At 37.1% G+C, this 17770-nt stretch overlaps 1 protein-coding gene across 16 annotated transcripts in view; it reads left to right on the top strand.

Annotated features, from left to right (window-relative positions):
• LOC139969451 (CUGBP Elav-like family member 1) overlaps nucleotides 1-17770 on the top strand; it is a 195688-nt gene that overhangs the window by 47626 nt on the left and 130292 nt on the right. For 3 of the 16 annotated variants that reach the window (XM_071974529.1, XM_071974514.1, XM_071974573.1), the window contains exon 1: nucleotides 9580-9849. The exons of 2 other annotated variants lie outside the window; for them this stretch is intronic. The gene's annotated coding sequence lies outside the window, so the exon portion shown is untranslated. Of the gene's footprint in view, nucleotides 1-9576; nucleotides 9850-17770 lie in introns of those variants that run through there. 11 more of the 16 variants (XM_071974504.1, XM_071974478.1, XM_071974564.1 and 8 more) reach the window with 7 other exon arrangements.

Genomic DNA, 17770 nt, shown 5'->3' with positions numbered 1-17770 from the left:
TCTACTGTACCATGTGAAATGTAGGACTCTACATGAGGGGACTGTAGCATCTACTGTACCATGTCAGAAGTAGGACTCTACATGAGGGGGGTGGGGGGGGGCTGTAGCATCTACTGTACCATGTCAGAAGTAGGACTCTACATGAGGGGGGTGGGGGGGGGCTGTAGCATCTACTGTACCATGTCAACTGTAGCCCTGACTTTGCATTCAAAGTGGACTGCATAGCATGATGCAACCAGGCTGCATTTATAAGGCATAATCTTTTGTGCTCTTACAATAACAAAGAACATGTTTATCTGTATACGCATTGAAGGTCTGCAGAAATAATCACTAAAGATGGTTTGATCAATATTGATTCATCACGTAGTACATTTAGCATTCACCAGGTACTGCAAACGTGTTGAAGGTACGGTGACCTCAATCCAGGCTTTTAAGCCTCCATTTAATTCCTTGTACATTGTTTCCCATCTGTGTGCTAAGATTAAAATGTTAAATCCACCTGTCAGATTATGGATTTATATAACATGAATGATAAAACATATTGATGTCTGTGTCTGTTATCCATGTTATGCAAATCCCTCTAGAGCTGATAAGTGAGAGCTTAAAGGACATTAGCCCCACAATATGCTAGATAGTCACAATAATGGTCACTCGTGTTCAACCTTTAAAAGATGCATTGTACTGCATGTTGCTCGTCACCAAGACAACTGTCTCAATGTATTGAAAGTGACCATATACTTGCAGTAGCACAAAAAATGGCGAGATGTACTGTATTAATATTGCTTAAACGTCTCACAAATGACAACATCTTTTGAGCATATATTTCTCTGTCATTTTTGGAACAATTTCAATCAGCCAAAACTTACCAGTTGTGCTATAAAAATGGCCAGATTGTGCTAGAAGTAATTAAACAACATATTTTGAGCATTTCTCTTGTAACTTTGGAACAAAATTCCAAAAGTTATGATATCCCATGAGAGTTTTACTCCACTTTAGAGATCTTTTTGAAAGCTCAGAAACGGCATAATTAACGTTTTAGAACTGGAGGAAGTTTTATGATATTATATCTCTGTAGCATATTATCTAATAACATGTCAATAAATATGCTATATACAATATACATACTTTTGAATGGTAGCACAGTTTACTTGGAGTTGATTACATGCAAATTGTGCAATCTTAGCAATAAGTTTGTACTACAGCAGTATACTTAAATAAAGTGTTTTCAAAACCAGATGTGTTCAATTACAGTTTCCTTTTAATGTTTTAACCAAAAAGAACACACAAGAAACAAAACAAGGAGCTACCTGTAACATCGAAATGATTCAAGTTGGGCTTGGTTATACCAAGTCATGGCAGAGCATATATTTAGAGAGCGTTGTGGTCAAGTGGTTAAGGCAGTGGACTTGTGATCTAAGGATTGCAGGTTCGAGGCTTGACCAGATAATTGCGTCGTGTTCTTGGGCAAGGCACTTTATCCCCATTGCCTCTCTTCACCCAGGCGTATAAATGGGTACCTGTGAGATAAACTGTCAACTGGGCGCTGTTTAGCTGCTGCCATGTGGAGGGATTGTCTCTATATGTTTGACAGGTTATCGTTGACCAGGGTAATATCGTGATGTGCCTTGAGCACCGATGTTATCGGTGGATATGTCTGCGCTTTATAAATCTACAATATATATTATTATTATTATTTATTATTATATTTAGAGTTTTTGAAGCAATCTGGAAAGTTCTGATTTTTGTCTCATTATTTATGAAAAGACTTTTCGTTTCATTTTCAAGTTTTCATATAGAAAAAAAACTGCCATACATCTTTTGACTTGTATCATCTGTACCGTATCCCCATGTGCTCATTTTGCAATGCATTATGGGATGCAATTACGGAATAAATTATTCCCTGCGAGCAAGTGATACATTTGAACACAACATGAAATTGTATATAAGCTTTGTTAATTACTAGCGAGGGGCGACATAATTAACAGATTGTTTTTCGAACTTGCGTCGGAAGTGATTTAACATTCATGTGTGAAAGATTGTTACTTCAACACAACACATTTTTCATGCGTTAAAAATTTCAAGAATGTTGTACCCACTTCTTCTGCAATGTTAAAACTGTGCAATGTAAATTTTTTTTAATGTTCGTGTAGGTCTTGAAGTGTATCTTGCGACCTTTCTGTATCTCAAATTTGTCGTCGGAGCTCTAAGATGAGTGACGGGTGACTATAAATCCCAATCGAGGGATGTCTAGCGTGACTCTGCTTAGGTTATAATCAGCTTTTGACTAATATCTTTCACCAACATTTACAGTAAAACTACGAAAGATTTACCGTACACAGTAAACTTACAATACCGTAGGTGTTAATCCCATTAATGATTTATCATTTTGAACATGGAAAAACTGTTCTCCCTCCTACAAGCCTATTGGGGTGTGTTGAGGTTAATTTGATAAGCCTGTCTTAATAAAAGGGACGTGTGGTGAAGATTAAAGATTAAAGGAAACTGAAGGAATCTGGGAAGGAATGTAATCAATGCAAGCTTGTATTTCGTATTAAATTTGATGATCAATGCAAATGTGCAGTCCTGTACTTACATGCAGTATGCAGATAAGATACTTTACTTTAAAAAACCCAAAAAGGTCGTAAAACAATTCATGCTCAGGAACAAGGAGATTAGGACAAAAACTTAATAGCTTTTTTTTAAGGATCGAGGCGACCACGTAAACGTAGCTTTAAACTTTTTTGTGGAATAAAGAGATGCAACTTTATTTTTAATAATTTTTATTGTTTTATTTCCTTTTTTAAACATTTACTACATCTATGCATCCTGTGTATAAACTGCTTGAATTTATTCTGGAGTACTGTTAAATATTGTTAGCTGTGATCACTATTCTTACTCAGGTCGGGCTATGGTCATGATTATTTTGGGAGGGAGAGGCGGAGGGGATCCTTACCTTGTAAGGGCAAGCAAGATGGTTCTGTGAATGCTCAGGGATCACTCGTTCTTAGCTCCCCAGTTACTTAACCTCATCAGTATAGATTTGTGTGGGTCTAAAGGGGTATGAGGTGGTGTGTGAGGCAAGGGAAGGGGTGTGTGAGGTGGGGGAAGGGGTGTGAGGTGGGGAGGGATGTGTGAGGCGTGGCTTGTGAGGCATACTGTAGATCTATAGCCTTCTACAATTTGGACAAATCTGGGATATATGGATTGGACGATAAGACCACTTGCATCCTAATATGCGAACAAGGCCACACTTTTGGTGTAAAGTCTCACTAGTTATTGGAGCAGCCCGAAATTTGTGATAATGAGGGCACAAGACAAATTTAGGAGTGAATAATTTATAGTTCAGTCACACCAGCCGACAAACGGTGGTGAAGTACACATGTACAACTACACCATCAATCATCAAAATGACTGGTCTACATAGTTTACTCCAGAATCCATTCAATCAGCTAACTGTATATATACAGCTTGAAAGCATGCACAGAACTCTATTAGGAAGGCAATGTCTTAATACACTATATGTACTGGTCTACCAAGTTGAATCCAGTGACCATTCAATCAGCTAGTACTGTATATACAGCTAGCATACATGTATAGAACTCAATTAGGAAGGCAATGTCTTAAAAAACTGTATGTACCAGTCTACCTAGTTAAATCCAATGACCATTCAATCAGCTATATACTGTACAGCTTGCAAGCAATGTGCAGAACTCTATTAGGAAGACAATGTCTTAATACACTGTATGTACCAGTCTACCTAGTTGAATCCAGAATCCAATCAATCAGATACAGCTAGCAAGCATGTGCAGAACTCAATTAGGAAGACAATGTCTTAATACACTATATGTACCGGTCTACCTAGTTTAATGCCTAGACCATTTAATCAGCTACAGTATATACTGTACAGCTTGCAAGCATGTACAGAACTCAATTAGGAAGGCAATGTCTTAATACACTGTATGTACCAGTCTACCTAGTTAAATCCAGTGACCATTCTGTCAGCTATATACAGCTTGCAAGCAATGTGCAGAACTCTAGTAGGAAGACAGTGTCTTAATACACTGTATGTACCAGTCTACCTAGTTAAATGCAGAGACCATTCAATCAGCTAGAGCTACAGCTTGCAAGCATACAGAACTCAATTAGGAAGACAATGTCTTAATACACTGATTGTACCAGTCTACCTAGTTAAATCCAGTGACCATTCAATCAGCTAGAGCTACAGCTTGCAAGCGTACAGAACTCAATTAGGAAGGCAATGTCTTAAAAAACTGTATGTACCAGTCTACCTAGTTAAATGCAGAGACCATTCAATCAGCTATATACAGCTAGCAAGCATGTGCAGAACTCTATTAGAAAGACAATGTCTTAAAACACTGTATGTACTGGTCATGGACTGAACATGAAAACCTTCCTCGGCACCTTGCAGCAATTAGGAAAGCAAATTTCTTTATAAACTGGATTGCCAAAAAATTTGCCAGTTCCTTGCAAGCATTGTAGAACTCAATTTAGGGAAGTGTATGTATCATTTGTAGAAGAGTTTTTCAAGGATAATTACATAAATGTTTCTGGAAGACTTCCGTAGCTATTTTGTTAATTGTCATATTGGAGGTGAAATTTAGACTTTTGTGTAGACAAAGTAATTTCCAGTAGGCCTATTTTATTAACGATTGTTATGTACACGTTTAGTGTTAACAAATATAACCTGGACTGAGAAAATGAGGGCATCATAGTTTTGGCTAAATTTAATCTCAGAATGTAAGATGTATAAATTTGTACCGTAAAACCACTTCCAAGATGTGTTATGTATGTATCATTTTTGTTCAGGTCTATAAATTGTTGAAGAAGAACCAATAGCTATTTCAGCTTTATACTGAACAGTCTTATAATGGCATATTTGTTGATTCTGTCCAACACGTTTGAAAATCAGCCCAACTTTACTGGAAGTCAAACCTCCTCAGAACTACTTCTTGCTGTACACAAACAGAAAGAAAAGAGGCATTGATTCCTTCTCGTTTGTCGTAACTAACGTTATCAGTTGTTTCATGTTACGACTGCTCAGTCAGAAGATACATTAGAAATGGAAACTTTTGTTAATGTGTGCTGCTGGAGTGCTGGTTAATACTGTACCTTCCATAGCATTTATGTATACGGTTGCTATAGATACCAGCCAGAAGAATCCTTGCACTTGATATTTTCTCTTGAGTGCCTTCAAAAAGGTGTTTTCCTTCTCTCTTATTCCTTTGAAGACCTTCACATGTACATAACTTTTGAAAGCTGTCCTTGACAAAGTTGAATCTACATTGCAGGCTTAAGATGGAATACTATTGCATTGATTTGCATATATCAGGCATGAGCTTTTTCCGCGAATCCGCGGAATATCCGTGATTTCTTTCCTACCTCAGGGACAAATACTATTATCCTAACACACTGTAACATACACAAACTGGAGCCTATACCGCAATTTTTGCAAGGTTCCGCGACTTCTTTTTACCCAAGGTCCATCACTGATACATGTATTTCCAAAAGGTTTTTAGTTTTTATGACTTTTGTAGAATATTACTTGCTTTAATGTATACCTTTTGACTCTCCTTTTTTGAAAGCTGTCCGTGACAAAATTGAATCTACATTGCAGGCTAAGATGGAAAACTATTGCATTGATTTGCATATATTTTTATGTATTTCAAACTTCTTTTTTTTTATGATTTTTGTAGAATATTACATGCTTTAAAGGCATTAAAGACTCGCCCCAAACCGCGTGTGGCCATCTGAAAAAGTTAACTCTCTGTGGCTTGCAAGTGACATTTCGTTTGTGTCGCTACAAAATGCAGACAGTAATGAAACGTGATACCTTGTTATCTTTAGCTGGACCTGAGATGTCCATCGCTGTATCGTTTGTAGACTGTGCTGTGGGTATTGACCGCAGCTGTATTTACTGACTGTACACTAGTGTCTAATTACCGACGGTAGCAAGCTGTGTGTGTATTTTGTGGGATCGATGGTGGTGTTTAACACTTCTGTTACACCTCATTCGAAACTAGGTCAAATTACCGGCATTAGACGTTGCTTTTTGCGCGAGTCTTCACACCCTTTAATGTAGGATACCTATTGACTGCCCTGTTATTTCGTTCATGAAAGTGAGATGTGAGAACAAACCTTGTAGAGGGATCCTCTTTATGGTAGCTGCATACAATCTACAGTAATACTCTGCCCCTGCCATTGGAGAAAGGAATGAAAACTAAACATCGTTGGAAATTCATTGTAAAGGCAAAAAATCAAAGCATTGATGTGCCTGGAAGTAACCTTTTTGTCAGGTAATCAATGGTTGCCCCTGGCAACGGTATGATTTGAAAGAGAGTGAAAATGGAGTACGCTGAGCTAGAAGAATGCAACCATTGAATACGGATCTCGCTGGCCCGTTTCGTTCCCAAAGGCATTTGGGGAGAGAGAAAGGTTACCCTTTTCTAGGATGGTATCTTGGCAAAGAAACGGCTGATTGTGAAATAGATTGAAAAGAAAGAAAGAAATTGAAGATAAAAATTGTTGTTGCTGTAAGTTTTTATAAAGTGCAGGATGCTATTTAGGTTTCAGTTTTAGTTTGATTCACCAGTTGGGAATATTTCAATACTTTTGTGAATTCTCATCAACTCGTTCGTTTGAGGTTCCGAGCCCTATTCGCCAAATCACACGTATGTATGTCGTATACCTACAGTATGTATGTACATTAGGGCCAGTCGACAGTTTATATCGATCATCAACATTTTTAGCTGTTTGGATTATTTGTATTTTCAGTGTGCGGGAGGATCAAACAGGCTTGAATAATTAACACCCATCCCATTGTTTGATCATTTAAGTGTATTGTAAACTTACACTTTGGCCTAATATCAAATCAAATTGATACAATGGCACAAAAACACATTAATCATCAATTGTCATAAATAATACTGGAGATATGATGAGACGAAAATGAAACTAATTCTAGATAAAAGCAACTTTGTCCATATTAGGAGATTCATGCATAAATTAATATTAAAGACAAAGAGTAATTCTGTATTGAGCTTGGGATTATACTGTATATACTCTGGAAAATACTGGAGTGATTATTAAAACAATTTAAGTTTACACAATTACACGGTCTGTGAATTATTTCCCCATGAATGATAATTATATTTAATTGTTGACTTTCAACCATCTCCCAAGTGCTTGGAATATTTAGTCCAGAGCAGGATTTTACTACAGTTTGCAGGTTAAATACAAACCATACACTGTTGGAAACTTTCAGCATTGGGTAAAAATCACTGTCGTTGCAGCCTTTAGAGAGGATGACCCTTCCAAAAAAAACAATTGCCATGTCTCGTAAGGAGCACGACTTTGTTCTTTCTCTTCGTGGGGGAGACATTCTTCTTAAAGCCTTGCGAACTCTCCGCACTTGATCGATTTACGCTAGTCATTACGAGCGATTCTCTGGCCTCAGCTGTCCTTCGGAGTCGGCGATACGATAATGGCGACAAAGCTGCATCATAGACGATGGGTCGTAGGGCTTCTTTGTCCTCTTGGTGTGATATTTTTTTATTCGTCTTTTAGCTCCAGATGAACGTTTGTCACTTTGGAAAATGAATTTGCTGAAACATTTGAAAGATGAGAAATTGACTTGAAACAGAGAAAGATTAAACTACTGTAAGATCGGTATCCTTGTAATTGAGGAGCAGTCGCTATCGCAGGGGGCGCCTCATTTTGCTAAGCTTCTATTTAATCAAAGTTTTTTTTTTTTTTCGAGAGCTTTAATATGACAGAGATCGTAAATGTCTTTTTTTTTTAAATTTTATTTCTTTTAAATCATTTACTCCAGTTGGTATAGTTCTTTTTTTTTGAAAATTCTTGAGTGTTGGATAGTAGTGACAATCTCAAAGCAAGGCAATTCACCAGCTGACTGATACAGTAGTCCTGCATTTCCCATTTTAATAATTGAACAACCTCCCCGCCCCCCCCCACCCCGCCCACGATATAAAAAAAGGCAACCAATTTGAAACTTTTTGAAATTAAATAAAACTGAATGATTTGTTAAGGCATGCCTTGTATGCCCGGAATCCCATGCATGACATCACATCTACAGCATGAGCCTAGCCTACTACTATGTATACCATGACCAGGTATGTAACCAAACTACCAATTGGTATGCTAGTATTATCGTCAATGCACACGACCACAATGTTACTAGCGTTAAATGATATATAGTGCAGTGATGATATTTCCCCAGTACTATGACATTAGAAATAATGATACAGAATTAATTTAGAGTAGCAGTTGTGTGAATTCAAATACCCCCCACCACTGCCAGCGCAAGTACCTTACGGAATATATAACTAGCGTTAGGCTATAGCCTCAATATAAAATCATAGCTGGTCCTCAATGTTGATGTTATGCATGGAATTCTGGGCTGACAGTGCTTGCCAAGTTGTAAATGTATAAGGGACTATTGATTTGGGTGGGGCAAGAACTTCACCTCAATGATCGTTTTAGCATCCAAATATTTCAGAATAAATTTCGAGCCTTGATCCGCCCTCCACCGGTCCTCTTCCCCACCCTCCTCCCTACCCTCCCCACCCTTCTCACCCTACCCACCCATCCTCCCCACCATCATCTTCCCCACCCTCCTCATCTTCCCCATCCTCCCCACCCTCCCCACTCTCCCTACCCTCCTCAACCTCCCCACCCTCCTCCCTACCCACCTCTACATCTGATATGTGGTAGTGCATGCACACTAACAGGGCCAGGTGATCCCCTTCTGCCTCCCACACATACATTTCCAGACCTGCATAGAATTACACAGCCAACCATGCCACCCAGCTCCTACAGATGTATTTGGGTAGGCAACATCATTTTCTCAAATGCCTCTTGTCTACCAGACAAAGCATTGAATTTGTTATGGCGGGAAGTTAAATCAATATTGCCATTTATTGTATTTGCAGCCAACAATGGAACAAGAGGGCTAGAGCTACCATAAGGATCCCATTTCCATTGTATTGCTCTCTTTTGTTAACCTCTTGTAAAAGTTTTTTTTTTTAACGCCGTGTCAAAATTTCTGCTCCAACATGGATGGTATCAAAGGAAAAAAAAGAGTAAAACATGTTTATGCTTATATCTACACTTCTAATTTGTCTGGTCTTAGTGTGTTTAATGTCTGTCGACTTGTCCTCAACACCCCCCCCCCCACCCCACATAAACACACACCTTTGTGCATTAATTAAAACATGCTGAGCTAACAGGAAATTGTTTACTCTCCAAACAGATAAAAGCCTAAATTCTGAACAGATGCTGCTAATGGGGGGAATGAAGTTTTTGTCACCTGCTGCCTGAATGGAACAGTCCAATATATATAGATGTAGTGTGCAGTATACAGATTTCACCATTCAGAAATGTCATAGTACTTAACTGTACAATATTGTGTGCTTGTTAGCATGCTGGTGTGTCTTCTGCAGTGTGTGTGCGAGTGGTGTGTGTTGTTTGGTTACTGTGAAGAATTGGCTTCTTTTGGTTGGTCTTTGCTAGTCATCACACTGTGTGCAGCTTCAAGTCACTTCATTGTTAGATTTCTGTCAGGCCACACGTGCTACATCTCAGTCTAAAACCAGCAGCGCTCAGCATTGTGGATGCTTGTTGCCTCTTAGCCTGTTCAAGCAGATACAGTCAGGAATTTCTTTTTCGTCTCTCCTTGTGAAATAATCTCCTTAAAATTAGTCGAGGAATTAAGCTGGGAATCATATTTACCATCATCCGTGTATAATCTATATTTATTGGAAAACAGAGATAAAATTGAGTGGAAAAAATAAATCTTGTAGTTTCCTTTGGGTGAGTACACAATCTTTATTTGGTTTTTTTTTTGTTTTTTTGGTGATGATTGGAAAAATGACACTGTACATATGGTGTTACTGGTTCCTCCATTTCTACTCTTGGATAAATTCTGTGAATCGGTTTAAATCCAATCTTATATTTTTCCGGACTGATTTTGACGTGTTTAAGCATCTCCAGGTAATCGGCTACAAGACATAAAGTGTAACCGAGCTATGGGCTTTTATTGTGTTTGTTAATTTGCTTTGCCACTGTTTAGTGTTTATTCATTCTATTGTCGGTGATAATTGGTGGAGATGTTTGACAGAATAAATTTTTACGAGGATCGGCCGTACAGCAAAGAAAGCTTCCGAAAAAACAGAAATCAATTGAGACGACTTAACCACAAAGGGTGTTAGCGAGAGGTCAAATATATTTCAGGAATTTTATGATTAGATTACTCGGCTGGAGCAGTTAATTTCTTCATTTGTTTTCTTTGCAACAATAATACAATGTTCATACATTTTTAATGAGCATTAAATGTTGCATTTTAAAATTTCATTAACTAGTGGAGGTTTAAAGCAAAACTTTGGTGGGCTTAAATATACATCTGTAGATTTATATCAGTAAAAAGTTATCTCATGCATTCCTTAGTGGAATGCCTTCACTTCAAAGAGGCTGTAATATGCCCGACTTACTAATTCCTCTGATCAAGCTTAATATTTCATTTGTTTTTCTTATTTATTAAACTGTCTTTGAGGTTAATAGGAGGTGAAAATATTCAGAATTATTGAGAGCTAATGGTATTGCTCCAGTAGTCCTTGGGGTGATTGAAATGGCAACCCCTCCCCCACCCTCTCCCCGCCCTCTCCCTGCCATCATCTCTGCCCTTCTGCTGAAGCTGATCATTGTTAACATAGGGTTAACTACATTGAACAGAACTAAACATGTATACAACAAGTACTGTATGTGCTTCCCAGTACATGGCTAATGTCACGACCAGGGTTAATTACCGTAGGTATCAATTAATTAGGATCGCTAGGATTTGTGACTTTAAAAATTATTGATGTTTTTACAATACCGAAAATTAAGAAGTGCATACAGTACATGTATACGTACACATCACTATATATGCTGACCCTTTCAGAAATATCATATAATCTTTTTTTAATCTTTTTTTTAACTTCATTTAGGACTGCATATTAACTCCTAAAACTTAGTGTGAAAAGCTGTGTAACGTGGGATACATAGTATTTGCAACAAACACTATAAACATTAAAATTTTGTCCCCACCACATTTCAATGGGGGGAAATCTGGTACAAACGCTAGACTACTGTACAGAAAGTAGCAACTCAGACTACATGCCTTTGGGGCAAGAAGTATACTTTTATTAATATGAATACATTCCAAATTATGAAATTAATATTACTGACATTGCACATTAGTTATGAACACCCATAAAGGAAAGTGATCATTGAATTTTTAAAGTGAATAAATTTTATTATTTGTTTACATTGTTTATTTATGGAATGTGTAATTTCTATAACAACTATGCATCATAGTCTGGTATAAACTAAACAAGGTTTGGATTTACAGACAAGGAATTTTGAAAAAAATTGCTAAAATACAGCTGCAGCATAATATTTACAAAGAGTCTTTAAACGTGACATTAATATTTTAGGGACAGATTGTTCGTTTTGATTTTCAGTGTAATATATATATTTGCAATATATTTTGGTTAACACAGAAAGTCAGTTGTTAACAGAATAACCAATTTTGAAGAGAGGAAGATTATCTATGTAACTTAAAAACCTAATTCTAAACCCAAAACTGTTTTGAAGTTGGTTGATATGATTCGTTAATAACTTTTTTTAAAGTAAATTACGGAGCTTTCTTTCCCACATGTGGTAAGTTTCCTGAAGGTCACTGTTTTCCTGCAAAATAATCCACAGTGGGGATGGTTGGAAAGGAGAGGGAGATGGTTGGAAAGGAGAGATTGTTGGAAACAAGAGGGAAGGATGGTTGGAGAGGAGGGAGAGATGGTTGGAAAGGAGAGGGAGATGGTTGGAAAGGAGAGGGAGATGGTTGGAAAGGAGAGATTGTTGGAAACAAGAGGGAAGGATGGTTGGAGAGGAGGGAGAGATGGTTGGAGAGGAGGGGGAGATGGTTGGAGAGGAGAGGGAGATGGTTGGAGAGGAGAGGAGAGGGAGATGGTTGGAGAGGAGATGAGGGGGAATGGTTGGAGAGGAGAGATTGTTGGAATCGAGAGGGAAGGATGGATGGAGAGTAAGGGGGTGGTTGGAAAGGCGAGGGAGATGGTTGGAGAATGGTAGTGAACCATGGAGACGGTTCACAAATAAAGTTTGGATAACCGTTACAGTGTGGAATCTTTGGTTCTAAGGTTAAAATCTTCTTCAGTAGATATACACCTGATACTGTATATGTACGCATAGCAATCAGCCCATATTATTCTAGAGTATTCATAGTGACAATGTGTGTGTGTACAATTAGTAAGCTGTTAGTAAATGTAAGTCAAGTTTAGAACTAACCTGTGATCTGAACTCAAGGGATTTGTTCTGAAAATATCAGCCTGGGAATCTCCAGCAAATTAATTTCCAGTGTATACAGCTCCATAATTATCTAATTTGTTTATCTGATTGTCAACGTTCTTTGTTCCAAAGTGTGTTTGCGATTCGTCAAGATACAGTAGGCTGACTAACGTTGTAGACCTGTGCCATCTAGCTGTGTACAGTATGGGCGAGTACTAAGGGGCTGATTACAGTATATAAGACCACAAGGATGTTGCTGGTAATATATTATTGTCCTCATCGATCGACTAGTTGTTTATTAATTTGGCCTTACAGTATGCATTTGTAGGGCAGTTAAATATTGAATTGATCTTTGATGTTGTATTTCTCTTCCTCGTTGAAAGAGAGAAATATGCAAATAGAATGTTATCAGGTTACAAAAGTGCTTGTATCGCCTTCTCGTTTGAGAGATTAAAAAATGATAATCATGAAACCCTTTAATGCAAAGTTTCATTTTTAAAGTTTGAAGAAAAAAAATATAAGCCAAATATGATGGGTTTCTATAGATCTCCTTTAAATGTGTGGGGGGAGGGGGGGGGGCGGGAGGAAACCATAGTCTATAGTCTCTCTGGTTGAAATGACTGTCCTGAGCAATGTCCCCAAGTAACTAAGAAAAAGACTTGGATCAAGTCTAAGTATAGCATCATTGAGCCTACACAGTAATGCAAGGCTGAAGACTTGATTAAGTCCAAGTATTGCATCATTGAGTCTAGAAATGCGCTATAATTGTTAATATTATTCTTTATTTGTCCATTCAATTTTTTATATTTTCTGTAATGTACAATACTCTATGTGCGGACAATGACATCACATGCAGTTTCGTGAATGAAACCAAGCGGGTGCCTTTAACTTTGATCAATGCTAATTGATATCTTGATTAAATTTGTATGTTGATTCGGTTTATAATTAGCTACGAAAGCTGCTTCACGAGGTGAACCAAATACCAGGAACTGTGTTGGGTCTCTCCTTACACTTGTTCCAGGGATGGATATCATAAACGAATGATAGAATATGATATCTAGTTTTATGTGCATCAGTTTGAAATAGGTCAATGATGAATTTTTGTGATGGTATTAATAGTCCCATGTATAGCAACGTGTCTTCACCTTCCACAGTTTAACTAAAGTTCATTTCTAATAATCTTAAGCGGTTGTGGAAATGTTTTTGAGTTTTCCAATATATACTGTATAATCAACACTATATGGTACCTTGAATAAGAGTGACCGGTCATCAAAATATTGGATTTCAAGAATAGTAATTCACCCATTGGACTTCACATGGTGAAGACTAATAAAGAGCTCTATAATGAATTAGGGTGTAGTCATTTGATTATAAAACTGACATTGTATTTCTAGCAAGATATTGTTACATAAATAAATGTAAGATGATGTTTTAGATATGAGTATGATATAACGAACAGTAGATTAGAAAAATTGAAAAATTTCGAAACGGCGCAATGTCCTGCTCAAATTCCACTGAACTGGATGTGGACCCGTGCTTTGTACATGGTCGCCGAGGATCCGTACAGATTCATCGTGAACTATATGTGTGTACATCCATCTATCTGCTCAGATAGCCATGGTTCAGTGGTTGTCACTGTGTACATGAGTTTCACATGTTGGAGAATGATTTGGAGACATGTTATGTATAATATTTATCAGCGTACAATGCTATACAGTTCTCAATGATAAGTTGCAGTGTATTAGATATATATTTATATATGCAGTGAACCAGGTGGAAATCTGTCCTAAGATCACAGGCGGGCTGTGGGTGTTTTTCAATACTTTATGCAGAGTTGACCTTTGATGGATATTCAATCTGCTATCAATTCTCTTTCCAGCTTTTGTACGTTAAGTTGTCTACCAGTCTGTATCCTGAAGAAAATGAAAAAAATAAAAAATAAATTAAATCTCTCTAAATATAATATTGAAGGATCATTATAAAAAACAAAGATATCAGTTTCATTAAAAATGTGATCTTGTGAAGGTTGCGGGTAGGGGGGGATCTCTTATTTTGATTAAGTCACTAAACGCATTGTAGTTAAGCAGTGAATGAAAATATAATAAATTATAAAAATGTTAAAATATAATAAATTAGCTCTCTAGATAACTAGATGACTTTCCATAGCAACAACAGAATTCTTTTCACTGCATTAACTGGCTTTTAATACTGTTCACAAGATAAAACTACAGTATACAGTATGCTAAAAGTGTGATATTTAAGTGTGTTTGATCATGTACAGTAAAACTAAGTATACTTTACCTCAAAAGACATACTGTACATGAGTACATCCCAACAACGCTCTACATTAATACTACAGCTGCAATCAAATTTTCCTTCTCCCTATATCAACCCTTGCCTTACCTCCACTTGTCCCCTCTCCCCCATCCCCCCTCCACCCTCCCCACCTCCCCCACCCCCCTTTCCTGCTATAGGCTTCTACAGTATGGGTACTACTGTATGCTTGATATGAAGTTACTTTTTACTGTTCGTGAGGTAAGTTTCAAAATCACCTTTTTAGAAAAGGATGAAGGAGGAACATATTCATATTCATGGTATTCAAATTTGCATCTATCTATTGTTTTCCTGATAACAACTTTTCGGAAATTGACATTTTCTTTGTACCAATTTACCAAATATAAACTAGAAATAATCAGGGTGTAATGATGTAATAGTTGTGCACTGAGAACAATTTTTTTAAAATTTTGTCTTATTATTGATTTTATTCATCGAACGTAGATTCCACCAGGACTGCTCGGTATAACTATGTTCTACTTTCAAACATAAAGTTTAATCTGGACTATATCTCTTATAAACAAACCTAAGATTGTTAAATTTTTCAGCTCTCGACCTAGTGACATTCATGTATATGTAAAGAGACATTATATGATATAAATACCGCCTTTGAAAATTACAGCAAATTACTAATAAAGGCACTTGACTCCTAGTGTTTAGTTAATAGTCGCCTAATAAAAGCGGTTGCCTAATGTAGGCATTGTAATTTGTTAGCTTTGCCCTGCATGGTTGCGTCTCTCTGTCTGAAATCTCCACCCTGGACCCAACTTCTATTCTTATCGTCACCTTTTGAAAGTTGTCCATTGTTAGGAGAACAAAGGGGGATTAAGGAGGAACCTTTGCGCCCACACAACGACCCCAAAGAACTCTGGTGTTTATTTTTGTTCGGGGCATGGAGTAAAATGAATCTCGCGCTCTAAAGAGAGCCCAAAAAAAGGAAAGAAAAGGAATCAAACGAAAACGAAAAAAAAAAACACCAAAGAAAATAAAACTGCACCCTGTTTATAGGCCTGCAGATACGAGCATGTAATTATACCGTTGCTGGGACTGCAAGTTTTGCAATTGGTCTCTCCTTAGCATGTCTCAGATTTACATCAATTTATAACTTTATGTTGTTTCTGGTTGCCAGTCGGGAGGGGGAGGGAGGGAGGAGGTTGATGAACGAGGGGGGGGGAGAGTGATGTGGCAGGGTTAGGAAAGGAACATTTGGCAGAGGGAACAAGGGATCTAAGATGTATACACCTTTTGACAATTGAATGCTGTACAGTTTACCCACAAAAATAATTGGCCAATAGCTTCTATTTACTGTACAACTTAATGTGACTGGTCTGTAAAATTTGTTTACTGGCCCACTTTTGACTAGATTACACCATTTGACATGTTTTTTATTTAAAGTCCATGTGACTGCCAGAGTAGTCTACCTGTAATTTCTACCTTTCAGCTGTACTTGATCTATGATAGTCTAAGGTACTACTCTATGTATATTTACTAACCATTGATGCAGTTAAGTCCATACCTAAATACTAGACTAGGCTACCCCTTTAAAAGCACTATTGGAGTCTGTACCTAATTAATTTAGTCACATTTCTAGATCTATATATGTGAGAGACTTGCAACTTTACTAGATACATACAGAATGAATCTACCAACAGTACCTTGGTTTTGTGGGTGTTTAAACCTACTGTGCTATAGTCCACCTTTCACTTTAACACATGTATGTGGAATTGACTTTTATGGTTTACTACAGTAGGTTAGGGGCCTTTATCTTTGCTATAGCTACAGTAGAGTTCTATTTCACATATATACTGTATGTAGTAGGCTAGTAGCTGCCATTCAGTGCTTTGCTTGACTAGAGAGGCCTTCTTTCAGCTGACTACTATACACATGGATCTGTAGTCTACTATTAAGGTTACAGAAGACCTTTGAGGGGCTTACCTTTAACTAGTAGGTGGAGAGAGAGAGACTACAAAATGCCTTTACCTTTCCTACACTTGAGCCTCTCTTAAGTTGATTGTGTGGAGTTGTTTTTCAAGATTAAAACTAGGTGAGGGTTCATCACTTTTAAACTTTGCTAGAAATAACATGACTTAGCCTTTTGCTAAATTCGACTCGACCTCTTATCTCTAACTTGTTTGATAACTAGAACATTTTATCTAGTAGGTTAACAAATTATTCTGTGCTTAGAAAGTTGTGTGGATTCGTTGAATAGGCCTGCACACATTTATACTGCATTTTAGTACACATTTATACCATTTCCCCGGTTTAGACCGTACACACCGGTTTTAACCGTTTTTACCGGTTTATACAGTTCATACCGTTTATATAACATTTTATTTTTATTGCTCACAGTATTTGTCACAGCGTTGTTTGTGCATTTCTCTGTTACATGTTGCTAGGCAACTGGGTAAGTTCTGTTCACATGAATAATTATATTCTTGTTTACATTTCAAGTTTGTTGAAAATTACCTACCAGCTGTTGTTTATATTCTCAATTAATCAAGGAACATTAACTGCCGTACTAACTGAGAATGAAATGACAAAAAAATTGTCTACAATTTTAAGGAATTAAAATATACCAATGAAAAATGACAAATGTTGCCAATGTGCAGAACTACCGACATTAATATAATTCACTACCAAAACAGAGTTGATATTTCAAAGGCCCCCAAAAAACAGTGAAATAATGAATTTGTTAAATTTATGGTTTTGTTGATATATCTATGCTAAATTTTATGTTATAGTATATTTGATTGTAAACAAAGAGTAGATGTATAATTTTTGCAAATGACCTAAATTTGTTGTTGTAAGAAAATTATGATATTAAACATAATAATGTGACTTTTAGAATATTTGTCTCCAGGAAATGGTCACATTTATTGAGCAGTGAGACCAAAAACTGCTAGAATTCTACAAACTTGACTTAATGCACCGCGCAATGGTGGTGAAAATTAATTTTTGCTTCTTTGTCAGATGCGAACAGAATATCCAGTATATTCAGTGTAATACAATAATATATATTCAGAATAATCGCCCAAGCTGGAAACTAAAAAATATTGAA

This window comes from Apostichopus japonicus, chromosome 1 (genome assembly GCF_037975245.1).
Source record: "Apostichopus japonicus isolate 1M-3 chromosome 1, ASM3797524v1, whole genome shotgun sequence".
Classification (NCBI taxonomy): Eukaryota; Metazoa; Echinodermata; class Holothuroidea; order Aspidochirotida; family Stichopodidae; genus Apostichopus; species Apostichopus japonicus.
The sequence above is the reverse complement of the archived record's forward strand: the minus strand, read 5'-3'. Positions and strand labels throughout refer to the sequence as shown.